The sequence below is a fragment of the Colobus angolensis genome, unplaced genomic scaffold, assembly GCF_000951035.1.
Source record: "Colobus angolensis palliatus isolate OR3802 unplaced genomic scaffold, Cang.pa_1.0 Scaffold75, whole genome shotgun sequence".
NCBI classification, from domain to species: Eukaryota; Metazoa; Chordata; class Mammalia; order Primates; family Cercopithecidae; genus Colobus; species Colobus angolensis.
In genome coordinates, this window is record NW_012121265.1 from 4,002,911 (window position 1) to 4,018,099 (window position 15,189).

At 35.3% G+C, this 15,189-nt stretch overlaps 1 protein-coding gene across 1 annotated transcript in view; it reads right to left on the reverse strand.

Annotated features, from left to right (window-relative positions):
- The window catches only part of ATRNL1 (attractin-like 1), an 834,587-nt gene that overhangs the window by 783,142 nt on the left and 36,256 nt on the right, over positions 1 to 15,189 (reverse strand). The gene's annotated exons all lie outside the window — the stretch shown is intronic.

The following is a 15,189-nucleotide window of genomic DNA, read 5'->3' on the forward strand; positions in this document are numbered from 1 at the left end:
GTAGAAATTTAAAGGGAGAAATTGGCCCTGGGCCAGTCTTTGGGTCTCAGGGGTGACAGTGGCAGTCTAAGAGTGCCTGTCTTGGGCTCCCTGGCACCGTTTCTTGGCACCAGTGTTATCTGATCCAATAAAATAACAGTTGGGGGCTTCAACACCCTACTCTCAGCATTAGACAGATCATCTAGACAGAAAAAGAAATATTGGATTTAAACTGCACATTAGACCAATGGACCTAGCACACATTTATAGAACATTTCAATCAACAGCTACAAAATACACATTCTTCTCATCAGTCATAAAATGTTCTCCAGGATAGACTATAGATTAGGACACAAAAGAAAACTCAAAAAAATTTTAAAAGTCAAAATCATGCCTTGTGAAACCACAGTAAAATAGAACTAGAAATCAATGAAAAGAACTTTGGAAACTGTACAAATACATGCAAATTTAAAAACATGTTCCTAAATGATCAAAGGATTAAAGAATAAAGAGAAAATAAAAAAATTTTTGAAACACATGAAAATCAAAAACTAAAAGCTATGGGATACAGCAAAAGCAATGCTAAAAAGGAAGTTTACAGCAGTAAGTACCCATGTCAAAAAAGCAGAAAGGTTTAAAATGAACTAATGGTGCACCTCAAAGAACTAGAAAAGTAAGAATAAACCAAACCCAGAATTACTAGAAGATAAATAATAAAGATCAAAGCAGAACTAAATGAAATAGAGGCAGAAAAAAAAAAAATACAAAGGATCAACATGAAAAGATGGGTTTTTAAAAACATAAACAAAACCAATAAACCACTTGCTAGATTAAGCAATAACAACAAAAAAATTGAGAAAACCGAAATCAACAAAACCGGAAATGAAAAAGGACACATTACAACTGATACCACAGAAATACAAAAGATTATCAAAGACTATTATAAATAACTATACACTAACAAATTGGAAAACACAGAGAAAATCCATAAATTCCTAGACACATACATCCTACCAAGATTGAATCAAGAAGAAATATTTAGAAAACTGAAACAGACCAAAAACAACTGAAGAGATTCAAAGTAGTAATAAAAAGTCTCCCAACAAAGGAAAGTCCAGGACAGGACAGCTTCAATGCCAAAGTCTACAAAACTTTCAAAGAAGAATTAATGCCAATTCTCTTCAAGTTAGTCCAAAAAAAAAAAATGGAAAAGGAGACAATTCTCCCTAATTCATTTTACATGGCCAGGATTAACCTAACACCAAACCCAAATAAGAAAGTAACAAAAAAAGGAAAACTACAGGCCAACATCCCTAATGAACACAGATGCAAAGATACTCAAAAAATACCAAATCCAGCAGCATATTAAAAAAATAATAAACCATGATCAAGTAAGATTTATCCCAGGGATGCAATGATGGCTCAATATATGCAAATCAATAAATGTGATATATCATATCAGCAAGATGAAGAAAAAAAACCATATTATCATCTCAAGAGATGCAGAAAAAGCATTTGATAAAGTTCAACATCCCTTCACAATAAAATGTCTCAACAAACTAAGCATGAAAGGGACATACCAAGATATAAAAAAGGCCATATATGACAAACCCACAGTTAATATCATACTGTTAGAGGAGTTAAAAAGAAAGTATTTATAGGCAGTTAGTAAAGGTAAAAGAGTTCTCAGTGGAATTTCCTTTTAATAAAAAGCCCCAAAATCACTTCTTTTCTAACAAAAAGCAGCCTGAAAAAATCAAGCTGCAAGCACAGATAAGCAAGCTGGAATGCCGGAAGCTGTGCCAATAGAAAAGGGATACCTGGAAGCCGGGTATATTCAACATGGAGAGTTTATCTTCCCTTTTGTCGCCATGTGTGCAGGCGTCTACGCTAGCCAGGTAGAGACCCCAACTGCATAATAAAAGATTAGGGTGGGATGGCCAGCCTCTTAGTGCACTATGTAAATGGCACACCTGGTCCAACCAATCCTCTGGGCCCTATGTAAATCAGACACCACCTCCGAAAGCCCCTCTATAAAACCAACTATAGCCAGGCACAGTGGCTTACGCCTGTAATCCCAGCACTTTGGGAGGCCAAGGCAGGTGGATCACCTGAGGTCAGGAGGTCAAGACCAGCCTGGCCAATATGGCAAAACCTCGTCTCTACTAAAAATATAAAAATTAGCTGGGTGTGGTGGCACCCACCTGTATTCCCAGCTACTCAGGAGGCTGAGGCAGGAGAATCACTTGAACCTGGGAGGCAGAGATTGCAGTGAGCCAAGATCACGTTACTGCACTCCAGTCTAGGTGACAAAGTCAGACTCTAAAAAAAAAAAAAAAACAAAAACAAAAACCTACCGCATCCAGCCTCAAAGGGGAAGATCCATTCGGAACCCCACTCTCTCTGCATAGCAGAGCTTTTCTCTTCTTTACTTTGCCTATTAAACTTTCTAGTCTTAAACCCACTCATTGTGTGTCCACATCTTTGATTTCCTTAGCGCAAGACAACAAACCTCAGCTATTTCCCCAGGCAAACAATGCCGCTTCAATACCAAATGGGGAAAAACTGAAAGCTTTTTCCCTAAGAACTGGAGGAAGACAAGGACGTCCACTTTCCCCACCTAATCAATATACTACTTCAAGTCCTAGCCAGAGAAATTAGGCAAGAGAAAGAAAGAAAAGGCATCCAAACTGGAAAAGACAAAGTCAAATTGCCACTCCTTGCTGATGATATAATCTTATATCTAGAAAACCTGTAGACTTCACCAAAAAACTCTTAGATCTAATAAATGAATTCAGTAAAGTTGCAGGTTACAAAACCAACATACAAAAATCTATAGCATTTCTATACACAAATAATGAACTAACTGAGAAAGAAATCAAGAAGGCAATACAATAGCTACAAAAAAATAAAATACCATGAAATATATTTAAGCATATGGACAATCTCTACAGGAAAACTACAAAACACAGAAGAAAGAAATTGAAGAGGGCACAAACAAATGGAAAGACATCCCATGTACAAGGATTGGGAGAATTAATATTGTTAAAATGACCATACTACCCAAAGCAATCTACAGTCAATGCAAACTACCATAGTCATTTTTCACATAATTAGAAAAAGCAATTCTAAAATTCACATGGAACCGAAAAAGAGGACAATAGCCAAAGAAATCCTGAGCAAGAAGAATAAGGCTGAAGGTATCATACCACCGGACTTCAAAATATATTATAAGGCTACAGTAACCAAAACAGCATGGTACTGGTACAAAAACAGACACACAGATCAATGAAACATAATAGTGAAAGAATAAATCTATATATTTATACTCACTGATTTCAAAGACACCAAGAACATACATTGGAGAAAGCACAGTCTCTTCAATAAATTGTGCTGGGAATACTGGATACTCACATGCAGAAGAATGAGACTACACCCCTTGTCTCTCACCATATACAAAAATAAACTCAAAATGGATTAAAGACTTAGAACTATCAAACTACTAGAAGAAAACATAGGCAAAACGCTTCGAGACATTGATCTAGGCAAAGATTTTTTTGGCTAAGACCTCAAAAGCACAGTCAACAAAAACAAAAATAGACAAATGAGACTATATTCAACCAAAAAGCTTCTGCACAGCAAAGGAAACAATCCACAAAGTGAACAGACAACCTGCAGGATGGAAGAAAATATTTGAAAACTATGTTACTGACAGGGACCTAAAATCCTGGATATACAAGGAACTCAAACAACTGAACAGTAAACAAATAATCCTATTTAAAAGTGGGCAAAGGTCATGAAGTCATTTCTCAAAAAAAGACTTACAAATGGCCAACTGGTACATGAAAAATAGTTTAACACCACCAATCATCAGGGAATTTGCCAATCAAAACCACAATGAGATATCATCTTAGTTAAAATGGTTATTATTAAAAAGACTAAAAATAACAGATGCTGGCAAGGATTCAGAGAAAAGGGAACTCTTAATACAGTGTTGGTAGGGATTTAATTTAGTACAGCCACTATGGTAAACAGTATGGAAACGTCTCAAAAAACTTAAAATAAAACTATCATATGATCCAACAATCCCACTACTGGGTATTTATCCAAAGGAGACGAAATCACTACAACAGAGAGATACCTGCACTCGCATATTTATTGCAGCACTATTCACAATAGCAAAGATATGGAATCAACCTAAGTGTCCCTCAACAGACAAAGGGATAATGAAAATATAGTGTATATACATAATGAAATGCTAGTCAGACACACAAAAAAAGAGAATGAAATCATGTCATTTGTAGCAACATGGATGGTCATTATGTTAAGTGAAATAAGCCAGCCACAAAAAGACAAATATCACAAGTTCTCACTCACATGTGGGAGCTGAAAGAGTTGATCTCATGGAAGTAGAGAATAGAATGATGGATACCAGAGGCTGGACAGGGTGTGTGTGTGGGTAGGTGGCGAGGATAGACATTGGCTAATGGATACAGACATATAGTTAGAAGATACAAATTATAATATTCGATGGCAGTGTAGGGTAACTATAGTTGGCAACAATGTATTGTATATTTCTAAGTAGTTAGAAAAGAGCACTTGAAATGCTCCCAACACAGAAATGATAAATACTCAAAGTGAAGAATACCCAAATACCCTGACGTCATCATTACACATTCTATGCGGATAACAAATATTCACATATACCCCATAAATACATAAAGTATTACGTATCAATAAAAAATAAGTAAAAGGTAAAGTAAACAAAAACTAATCTTACTCCAGGATTTTAGACTTTTTGATGCAGTTTTAGCTCATACCCTTAATTTATATTTAATCTATACTATCATGAAAAAGCATTTATTTTACTGTTAAAGTGGTACATGTTTAAAGAGCCAACTATATTTATGTTCTTTTTGCAGTTTTCAACTGAACACATTAAATAAATTGATAACTTTGAACTATATCAAATGCAGGTTGTTGATATAATTTGGGGTATTTTAAAGAAGTATAATAACAAGAAAAAAAAAGTACTCTTACAGTATCTCTAAGGTGGTACTTCAGTTAGTTTTCTTACATGTGAGTCACAGAAATTAATTAGGCTAGCTTAAGGGAAAATGTGACTGTATTGAAAAAATATGTAGAAATTCAGAGAGTTTTTCAAAGAGGAAAATCACGCTTAGAATAGACAGGTACCTGGATTTTTTCATCCCAGCAAGACTATGCTACGTTAGCAAAAGGCAATTTCCCAAAAGAAACTGGATTATTAATAATAAGGGTAAGATATGCTGGGAAGAAAGATCTTAAGACCAAGACAGGTAAATGTAGCTTATTGTAATCATTCCAGAAATAGTCTTATGATTTAGTGTGTACTGAAACTGAAGTTCTCCAATAAAAATCGAAACCAGATTTCAATGCAAGAGTTCTCTCTTCTAACATCATTTAAAAATTTTGATTTTGTTACAGTATCCAAAGTATTCTACACATGTTCTAGACCCATAAAATCAATCTCCAAAGACCAGGTATTAACTTTTGTCTGTTTTAAATATCCACAACTATTCTGACAATCTGTTAATTTTATAAGACAATGAATTGTGTGAGTGGTAATCATTATACTAGATCTGTTCCAAGAATACTTGGTTCTTAGAGTTTAGGTCAATGATGCTATTGTAGCATGGAAACAAATTGCCCTCTTGTTTAAAGATCAGTGGTTTCCAGTTTACTTTTTTTGGGCTGTGGAAGGCTTAAAACAAAGTTTTACAAGGAATCTCAATATGTAAAATATTGCAAAGTGATGACACTATGGTTGAGGCAGAAAAGAGCCAGCCACTCATCTTCCATCCTATCCCCACCCATCTCCTTATATAACCCTTGCAGCACACATTTTGAAAACTCCTGGTATTATCAAAATATGTATGCTTAGAAAAGACTAACTTCAAAAATGTTGAAGACCAATTTTTTTGAATAATCATAACCATCAAAATTATATTTCAAAAACATCTAAAATAATAAATTATCAAATAATGAAAGCATGTATGTCAAAACTTCTTCTAGGTACAAAAGTTAAACTGCCCATTTTATTAGACTGGTGAATGTATAATGCTCACAGAATATCTAAATAGTTGCCTAATGTATAAATATTATTTACAAATTCCAATTCTTTATTAATAAAATGTACTGAACCTCACTGCAAAGAGAAGATTTTACTAAATCGAACTATTACAAAATGTCTACTTACTAAAAAGGAAACTGCTACTGTAATATCAGCTAGTCAAGCATATACAGCAAGACACTACTTCAATTCACTTTGATCGAGTTAGCATCTCAAGACTCAGACAAGGGCAAATAATCTCTTTGTATAAATAATGAAATTTATAACCAGATAGTTAATTGACTTTCCCAAGATAACTTTAATTGTGAATAGAGAAGAATTCCTCCATAAATTGAAATAACATTAAGAAACATTCATTCTAAGAATTTTCATGACCCGGGCGTGGTGGCTCACATGTTATCCCAACACTTTGGGCTGCTGAGGCGGGTAGACCACAAGGTCAGGAGTTTGAGACCAGCCTGGCCAATGTGGTGAAACCCCGTGTCTGCTAAAAATACAAATAATTAGCTGGGCGTGGTGGCGGGAGCCCGTAATCCCAGCTACCTGGGAAGCTGAAGCAGGAGAATTGCTTGAACCTGAGAGGTGGAAGTTGCAGTGAGCCGAGTAGTGCCACTGCACTCCAGCCCAGGTGGTATTGCAAGACTCTGTCTCAAATAAAAAAAAAAAAAAAAGATTTCTCATGTTATTGACTGAATGCTTGTGTCCCTTCAAAATTTGTATGTTGAAACCCTAACTCCCAATGTGATAGTATTAGTAGGTGGGGCTGTGGACAGGTAATTAGATTTAGATAAGATTATCAGGGTAGGATCCTCATGGTGAGATCAGTGCCTCACGAAGAGAGCTTGCTCACTCTCCAGCTCTCAAATGTTCGCACTCACACGCGCTCTCTCTCTCCCTGGCTCTCTCTTGCTCTCGCTCTCTCCTCCTCCCCTTCTCTCTGCCATGTAAGGACAGAACAAAAAAGGCAGTCATCTTGTTCTATCTTTACGTGGCAGAGAGAGAGAGGGCCAGGAAGACGGCCCTCACCATGATGGCACTCTGGTACTGGACTTCCGGTCTCCAGAACTGTGAGAAATAAGCGCCTATTGTTTAAGTGACCTAATCTGTGGTATTTTGTTATAGCAGCCTGAGCTAAGACATTATGCTTTGAAGAAAATTGATAAACCATGTTAAGAATATGGACATGGCAATACATAGTCTTTAAAAAACAACTGCAAGAAAGACTTAAGATCTTGGTTCTGATCAGCTGAAAATGACAAATGTAGAATTAGCTATATTGAGAGGAGGATTTGCTCATTCTACATTGTCCTGCACAGTCAGAGGCAACAAAATCTTATAAAGTCAGAGGCAACAAAATAAGTGGCTATAAATAGTTCAACATAAGGCAAGCTTATCTAAGAAAGGAATTTATATGCCTAGCACAGAATACTCTGAATTTTGTTGTGACCCACAGTTCAGTCTTTGGTTCTATTCTCCCTCTCTATGCTAACTTCCCTGGTAATCTCATCCAATTTCATCAATGGTTTCCAATTTAATATTTAAGACAACTAACCTCCAAATTTATATCTACAGTACAGATCTCTCTCCATCAATTTCCAGACCCATATATCCAACTGCCTCCTCACTATCTCCTTTCTGATATCTCAAAGACATCTCTAACTTGGCATACCATAACCAAATATTCTTCCTAAAATCTTCCTCATATTAGTTGATGACAACTCTGTCTTTCCATTTGCTCAAACCAAAAAACCTTAGTCATCTTTGACTCTTCTTTCCCTCACCCCCCACATGTAGACCATCAACAAATCCTATTAATCCTGCATTTAAAATCACATTCAGTATTCAAGCAATTGTCACCACCTCCACAGCTATCAACCTGTCCAAGCTACCATCATCATCATCTCTCATCTAGATTATAGCAGTAGCCTCTGAGGTACACTGCTACTACAGTCTATTCTCAGGTAGAAACTAATAGGAGCTTTATAAAACTAAGCCATATAATATTAATCTTCTGCTCAAAATCCTTCGGCTCCCTCATTTCACTTAGAGTAAGAGTCAAAATCCTTACAATGGTCTACAAAGCTAAGAATATCTAGCTGATATGGCTCCATCCTTCACGGATCTCCATCCCCTCCACCAATCCCTTAATTCTACATCCCCAACCATCTCCCTTGTTGTGTAACTTCTCTGAGTTCATATCGGACTAATCTCCCCATCAGTAATTCAATTCCAGCCACAATGGCCTTTATACTGGTCCTCATGCACACCTGGCTTGCTCCTGCCTTACGGTCTTTGAACTGACAGTTCTCTCTGCCTAGAATGTTCTTCCCCTCGATATCTGTATGGTTGAACTCTTTCACTTGCTTGAAGTCTTTTCTCACATGTCATCTTTTCAATAAAACCTAAGCATATCATCACATTTTAAATGTAACCCCCAGATCTTTCTATTCCTCTTTCTCTGTTCTACTTTAATTTTCCATTGTACTTATCACCTTCTAACATACTATATAATTTATATTTATTATTTAGTGTTTGTCTCTCCTAGCTTGAATTAAGTTCCACAAGGATCTCTGTCTCCTTTGTTCCGTGATGTATCCCAAGGACCTAGAGCAGTGCCTAGCACTTAATAGAAGCTCAAAAAAAAAATTGTTACATTAATAAATGAAAAAAATAAATAAATGAATTCATGAAAGAGGGCTGTCATGTACAGATTTTAATGCTACTTTTATTTTTAAACAGTCAACTTTCTTAGTAGGTTAAGAGTAAAAATTTAATTTTATTAGCTCTCACAAAAAAGTCAGATCTGCTGTTTTTGTTAAGTGGGAAGAATTTAATGGAATTAAATGCATTACCTGTCACTTCTCCCTCCTCAAAGTTAAAAGAGAAGAAATAGATTGACCGTGTTCATTATTAGTATATTTCTAAAAGAAAATGTAAGCTACTTTGTGAATTTCTTCAAGGCAACCTATAATCTCATGTGTACTTATATACTATCCTAAAATAACTAAATATATCCTTATATGTTATATGACTAACCCAGATAAAATACTTCAGATAAAATATTCATGAATTTGAGTTGAAAGATTTTACATTTTTCTAAGTCAAACAAAACTACCAAGTTTTTACAATTTGAATGCCAGAGTTTAAGTGCGTTTTCTGGTAGTCAATACCGCCACCCAATGGCAAATGTTAAAATCTAAAGCCAAAAGATTGAAACAAAATAAGACCAAGATTCCAAGAACTAATGCTTGATAAAATAACATTTTAAATGTTCAAATTCAATTGCTTCTCTCAATGTTCAGAAGTAATTATACAGGAAGTAAATAACATAATTTATTAGAGTAATAATCTTACAAAACATCTCTAATTGAATGTCTACATATCACTATACTAGTAAACTAAAACATTTCTAATTCATTCATTCAACAACAACAACCACCACAACAAATACCAGTGGCTAGTACATGCCATGCACTATATTAGGTTCTGGAAACGCAAAGGTGATCAAAACATAATCATTCCTAACTTCTTGGAGTTTATATTCCACTGGCAAAGATAATCCAAGAATCATACAAGCACGTAATTATAAACTGTGATAAATGCTATAAATTTAAAAGATAGGGTCCTATGACAGCATATTACAGGGGGATCTGACCTGGACTTAGAATATAAATGGGGTAAGGGTTTTCAAGGAAGAACTTTGGAATTAAAAAAGGTCTTGAGATAGTGAGGGACTGAGCATCTGAGAAACGAGTAAGTTACAATAAAGTGTAACTTTAAAGAAAGATCAGAGGCACTACGCAACAAAACTATTAAATTACATGATTTACATTTCCAGATCCTATATTTCAATCAATAATTTAAGAGTTTAAAACAGCCAACTTCAATCCTTATATGAGAATCGTACCTGAATTGAATTAAAAAGGAATACTAAAAACATAAAAATGTCCTGAAGACATTTAAAAGAATCAAGCAATAGGATTGAGCAGGACATTCTGGAATAGAAAACGAACAGGAACAATTTGATAACAGTTAAGCAACTGTCTTATATATAAATGATGGTGACTTGTTTTTCACTGTTCTCTGTAGAATAGGGGGAAAAAATCTGTTGTAATACATTAAGAAAAAATTGTATGCTGAAGCCTGCTGGTTTGTCTCTTAACCTGTCTACCCCTACATCTAGTCCACACTGCAAAGTTCCTCTGAGTAGACATGAGAGAACAAATTGGCCCATTCCTTGTTAATTATGGTAACAATCTAGAGTTAAAAATATATCATTTGAATTTTTTGTTTGGGAATCTCAATCATTTGAATCCCCTTTCCTATGTTTGGGAGAATCCTTTATTGTGTGAATTTTGTTCAGAAAGAGAACCTCTTTCACTACAGATAACAGGAAAGTTAAATTCCCTATTTCGTATCTCTAGGCAGCCATGGTATGGACAAGACCTAGGTTTAGCCAAGCAGATACTATTAAGCAGGACTCAGTCTTAATAAGTGATGCAAAGATGTAAAGACAATTTACAATTCTTTCTCTCCATTCCTGTAGCATGCAGTACATACTGTAAGGGTGCCAGTGGTAGTAACCCAAGATCCCATGGCAATGACAGGAATGTCCTACTCAAACTTTCCTTTGGCTTCATCTTTGCTATAGGCCTAGCCTTTCTTTGTATCTGGCCTCTTTCCAACAATAGTTTATCCAGTCTTCTCATTTCTCCTGTGAGCTACTCAATATCCTTTTGTATTATTTAGAGAACAGGTTGAGAGAAGCAAAAATAAGTTGCTGAAATAAGGTGAAAGCTTATTTCTCTCTAACGAACATTCTAGAGATGAATGGGCCAGTGCTACTTATTATAGTTTATGTCATTTATCATCCCCAGGAAAATATCTGAATGATCTAATATTTGCATACAGATTTTATACTCACATCCTACCAATCTAAACTTGGTAACTGATATGGTTTGGTTGTGTCCTCACCCAAATCTCATCTTGAATTCCCACTTGTTATGGAAGGGACCCGGCAGGAGGTAACTGAAACATGGGGACAGGTCTTTCTTGTGCTGTTCTCGTGATAGCAAGTAAGTCTCACAAGATCTGATGGTTTTAAAACAGGGAGTTTCCCTGTACAATGTCTTTTCTCTTGTCTGCCGCCACATGAGACATGCCTTCCACCTTCCGCCATGACTGTGAGGCCTCCGCAACCATGGGGAACTGTAAGTCCATTAAATCTCTTTGTTTTGTACATTGCCTGGTCTCTGGTATGTCTTTATCAGCAGTGTGAAAACAGACTAATACAGTAAATTGGTACTAGTAGAGTGAAGCGCTGCTGAAAAGATACCCGAAAATGTAGAAGTGACTTTGGAACTGGGTAAACAGGCAGAGGTTGGAACTGTTTGAAGGGCTCAGAAGAAGACAGAAAAATGTGGGAAAGTGTGGACCCCCTAGAGACTTGTTGAACGACTTTGACAAAAATGCTGATAATGATATGGACAATGAAATCCAGGCTGAGGTGGTCTCAGACGGAGATGAGGAGGAACTTGTTGCCCAGGCTGGAGTGCAATGGCACAATCTTGGCTCATCACAACCTCCACCTCCCGAGTTCAAGTGATTCTCCTGCCTCAGCCTCCTCAGATTTTTTCAAAGTTACATAAAACAGAGAAACATACAACTACTCGGAAGGGAGTTGGTGGGAGGAACATCATACCTTGGAATCTACTTTGAAAATTACTGTTCTATTGTATTCTTTACACATGAACATGAATTCAATTTGTTATATGTTGCTTTTGATGTCTTATAAAAATTGATCATCTATCCCAATGTTTGGAAGCCATTTTAAGAGACCAGTGCTTTTCAAAGTTGTCTTTTTCCCTCAGGTGACTTATTAAAATTTAAACAAATTTTACAGAAGCAACCAAGATGTCTTTCAGTAGGTGAACGGATAAACTGGTACATCCATACAATGGAATATTATTCAGTGCTGAAAAGGAATTAGCTATCAAGCCATAAAAAGACATGGAGGAAAGTTAAATGTATCCTGTCAAGTCAAAAAGACCAATCATAAAAAGCTACATACTATATGATTACAACTATATGATATTTGGGAAAAGGCAATACTATAGAAACAGTAAAAAGATCTGTGGTTGGCAGGGGTAGGGGAAGGAAAGAATGAATAGGCAGAGCATAGGGGATTTTTAGGTTAAAAAAACTATTCTGTTGATACTATAATGGTGGATATATGTAATGATACATTTGTCCAAACCCACAGAATGTCCAACACTGACAGTGAACCCTAATGTAAACTAGGACTTTGGTTAATAATGATTTCTCAATGTGAGCTCGTGAACTGTAACAAATATACACTCTGGTGGGAGATAGTGATAATGAGAGAAGCTGTGTATGCATTGGGGCAGGAGGTAAATGGGAATTCTCTCTACCTTCTGCTCAATCTTCCTGTGAACATAAAACTACTCTTAAAAATGAAGTCTATTTTTTCTATTTTATTGTCACAGAAGCAGATGAGTCTACACAGGTCCCTGTACTTTTAGTCATATATTTAATATGTATATATCATTATCTTTGACAACTATACATGATGACAAAATTAAATATTATACAACAAACTTGTGTGCCCTCAAGTAGTCCCAGCTACTCTAAAGGCCAAGGTGGGAGGATCACTGGAGCCCAGGAGTTTGAGACCAGCCTGAGCAACACAGAAAGACCTCATCTCTACAAAAAAAAAAATTTTTAATTAGCTGGGAATGGTGGTGTGCAACTTGTGGTGCCAGCTACTCAGGAGGCTGAGTTGGGAGGATCATTTCAGCATGGAAGGTCAAGGCTGCAAAGAGCTGTGATCATGCCACTGCACTCTAGCCTGAGCCACAGAGTGAGATCCTATCTCAAAGAAAAAGAAAAACCAAAGAAAAAAATGACACACAAAGACCAGGTAGGTTAAGCAAAAGAGAAATGTTAAGAAGGAACTCAAGACTTAATATAAAGCTAGGTTTTTCCTCTATGTTATCTTAATAAAACCCAAGTTTCTAGAGGGTAACTCATTTTTTAAAAATATACATTAGCATAGAGGCAAACAGAGTAAGTCAAGCAACAACAAGGGATAAAATACAATGGAGATAACAACAATCTGTTACTCTAACCTAAAGAATCCAGTTCCAAATAACACTTTGTATAAAACTACCAGATTTTGAACCTCATAAAGATCGCCTCGGCAGTGCGCATTTTCAAATGTCTCTCATTCTTTGATCATTCCCCATTTGTCCTAGAAGCAAATCTATCTCTTCTTACCTCACTGATTCCTTCCCATTCTATATATCTGAAATAAAAACATCATTTTCCCCTAAATGATTTTGCTCACAATCCTACCTACTTTGGAGCTATGCTTCCTTAAATACAGAATCAGGATCAGGTTTGAGGCACAAAGTAACCAGTCTGCACATAATTTGTCTTGAAAACACCATACTATCTCATTTACCAGCCCTCTACCTTCAAACATATAAATTGAGAAATCATTTCCTTAATTATTAAGAAAATGGTATAAAAATTGGTCTTATTTCTGCATTTTATAATTTACAAAGGACTTTCACACTATTCTCCATAAAAAATGTATATGTATTTATAAATAAATGTGCATATACACTCACACATACACATACATAGAGATGCATTTCTTAGATTATTGCTATTATAACTTTGCTTTTAAAGTGAACATACCCAGTATTTACTTCCCCATTTCCATTTGCTTACAGACATATTAGATTCAGGAATTCTTATGATTTGGGACATTACTGATGAGAATAATAGGATATGAAAAGGCCAAAAAACAAAGGCCAGAAAAAACTCCTAACGCTTTGAATCAGATCTATATGACAAGACTCACAAAATAAAGCCTTTCAAAGAAGGACTAATGAAAGTAAATAAAAAACAGAAAAGGAGACAGAATTGTTCAGAGAATGTTATACAAATGTATCCCTCATTTGCTTTTAAGACTGCTGAAATGAGGTGCAGACTAATAGCAATTGAAGACCGGTTTGAAAAATACTGTGTGTATGAGCTATATTTCTATTTATCAGGTCTTAAATTAAATACAATACAGATAGACCATTGTCTCTATAGAAAAGACAGTTATTTTAGTTTCACGACAGAAATGAAAATAAAATTGTATCTCAAGGCACTTTTGGGGAGAAGAAAAGTCACAAATGATTAAAAGAGTCACTTAAAATACATGTCCCTGTAATTATAGAACATTTAGAAATTTGTATCTGTCATAATTGTAATTGGTAACCAAATTTGATTTAATAAGAAATCATAGATCTTTTGTGCAGTTGACATACCTAATATTTTTTATAAGCTAACATGAGCTTAAGGCAGGCATAATTTATACAAAGCCTAAAATAATTCCTCTAAGTAAGTACTGAACATACTCAACAACACTTTTTTGAAAACATCATCTCAGCAATAATGAATACAACTACATGAAGAGTATGTTCTCTTTGGTTTTTAACTTGGGAACTATTGCTACTATTTATTACACTGTATTATAATAAGACATAATCAAGTACTTCAGATTATGTAAGTATTGAGTCAAATTTCCCTATTTCAACAGGATTAATATGTTGGCACAAAGGAAGCTCTTCATATGTAAATGCAACTAGCAAAAAGTAAGCTCTAGGTGGGTAGGTGTATGTATAACTAAGCATATCTCTTAATTTCATAATGATAATATTTATTATTTTATATCCAGATAAACAAGTAAGCCAACATTATTCAGTATAGTCTAAACTTAATCTTTGATGATAGATATTTATAAAAATTACTTAGATATTCTTTCCTAGGAATCTGACTTTTGCAATAAGCAGCTAAAATACTTTTAAAAATATTCCAGTTCTTTTTAAAATAGCCACAAGATGTCAGCCTTTCCTAAGAAATAAGTTTCATATACTGCAGTACCTTGTAAGATGGGCATTTATTTTTGTAATATACTATTTATATTGCCCTTATAAATCAAATCTGAATGCACCACATTAAATTCAGTAAAGTCACCAAATTTCGGGAGAGTCGACAACAAATTACAGAAGACCATAATGATC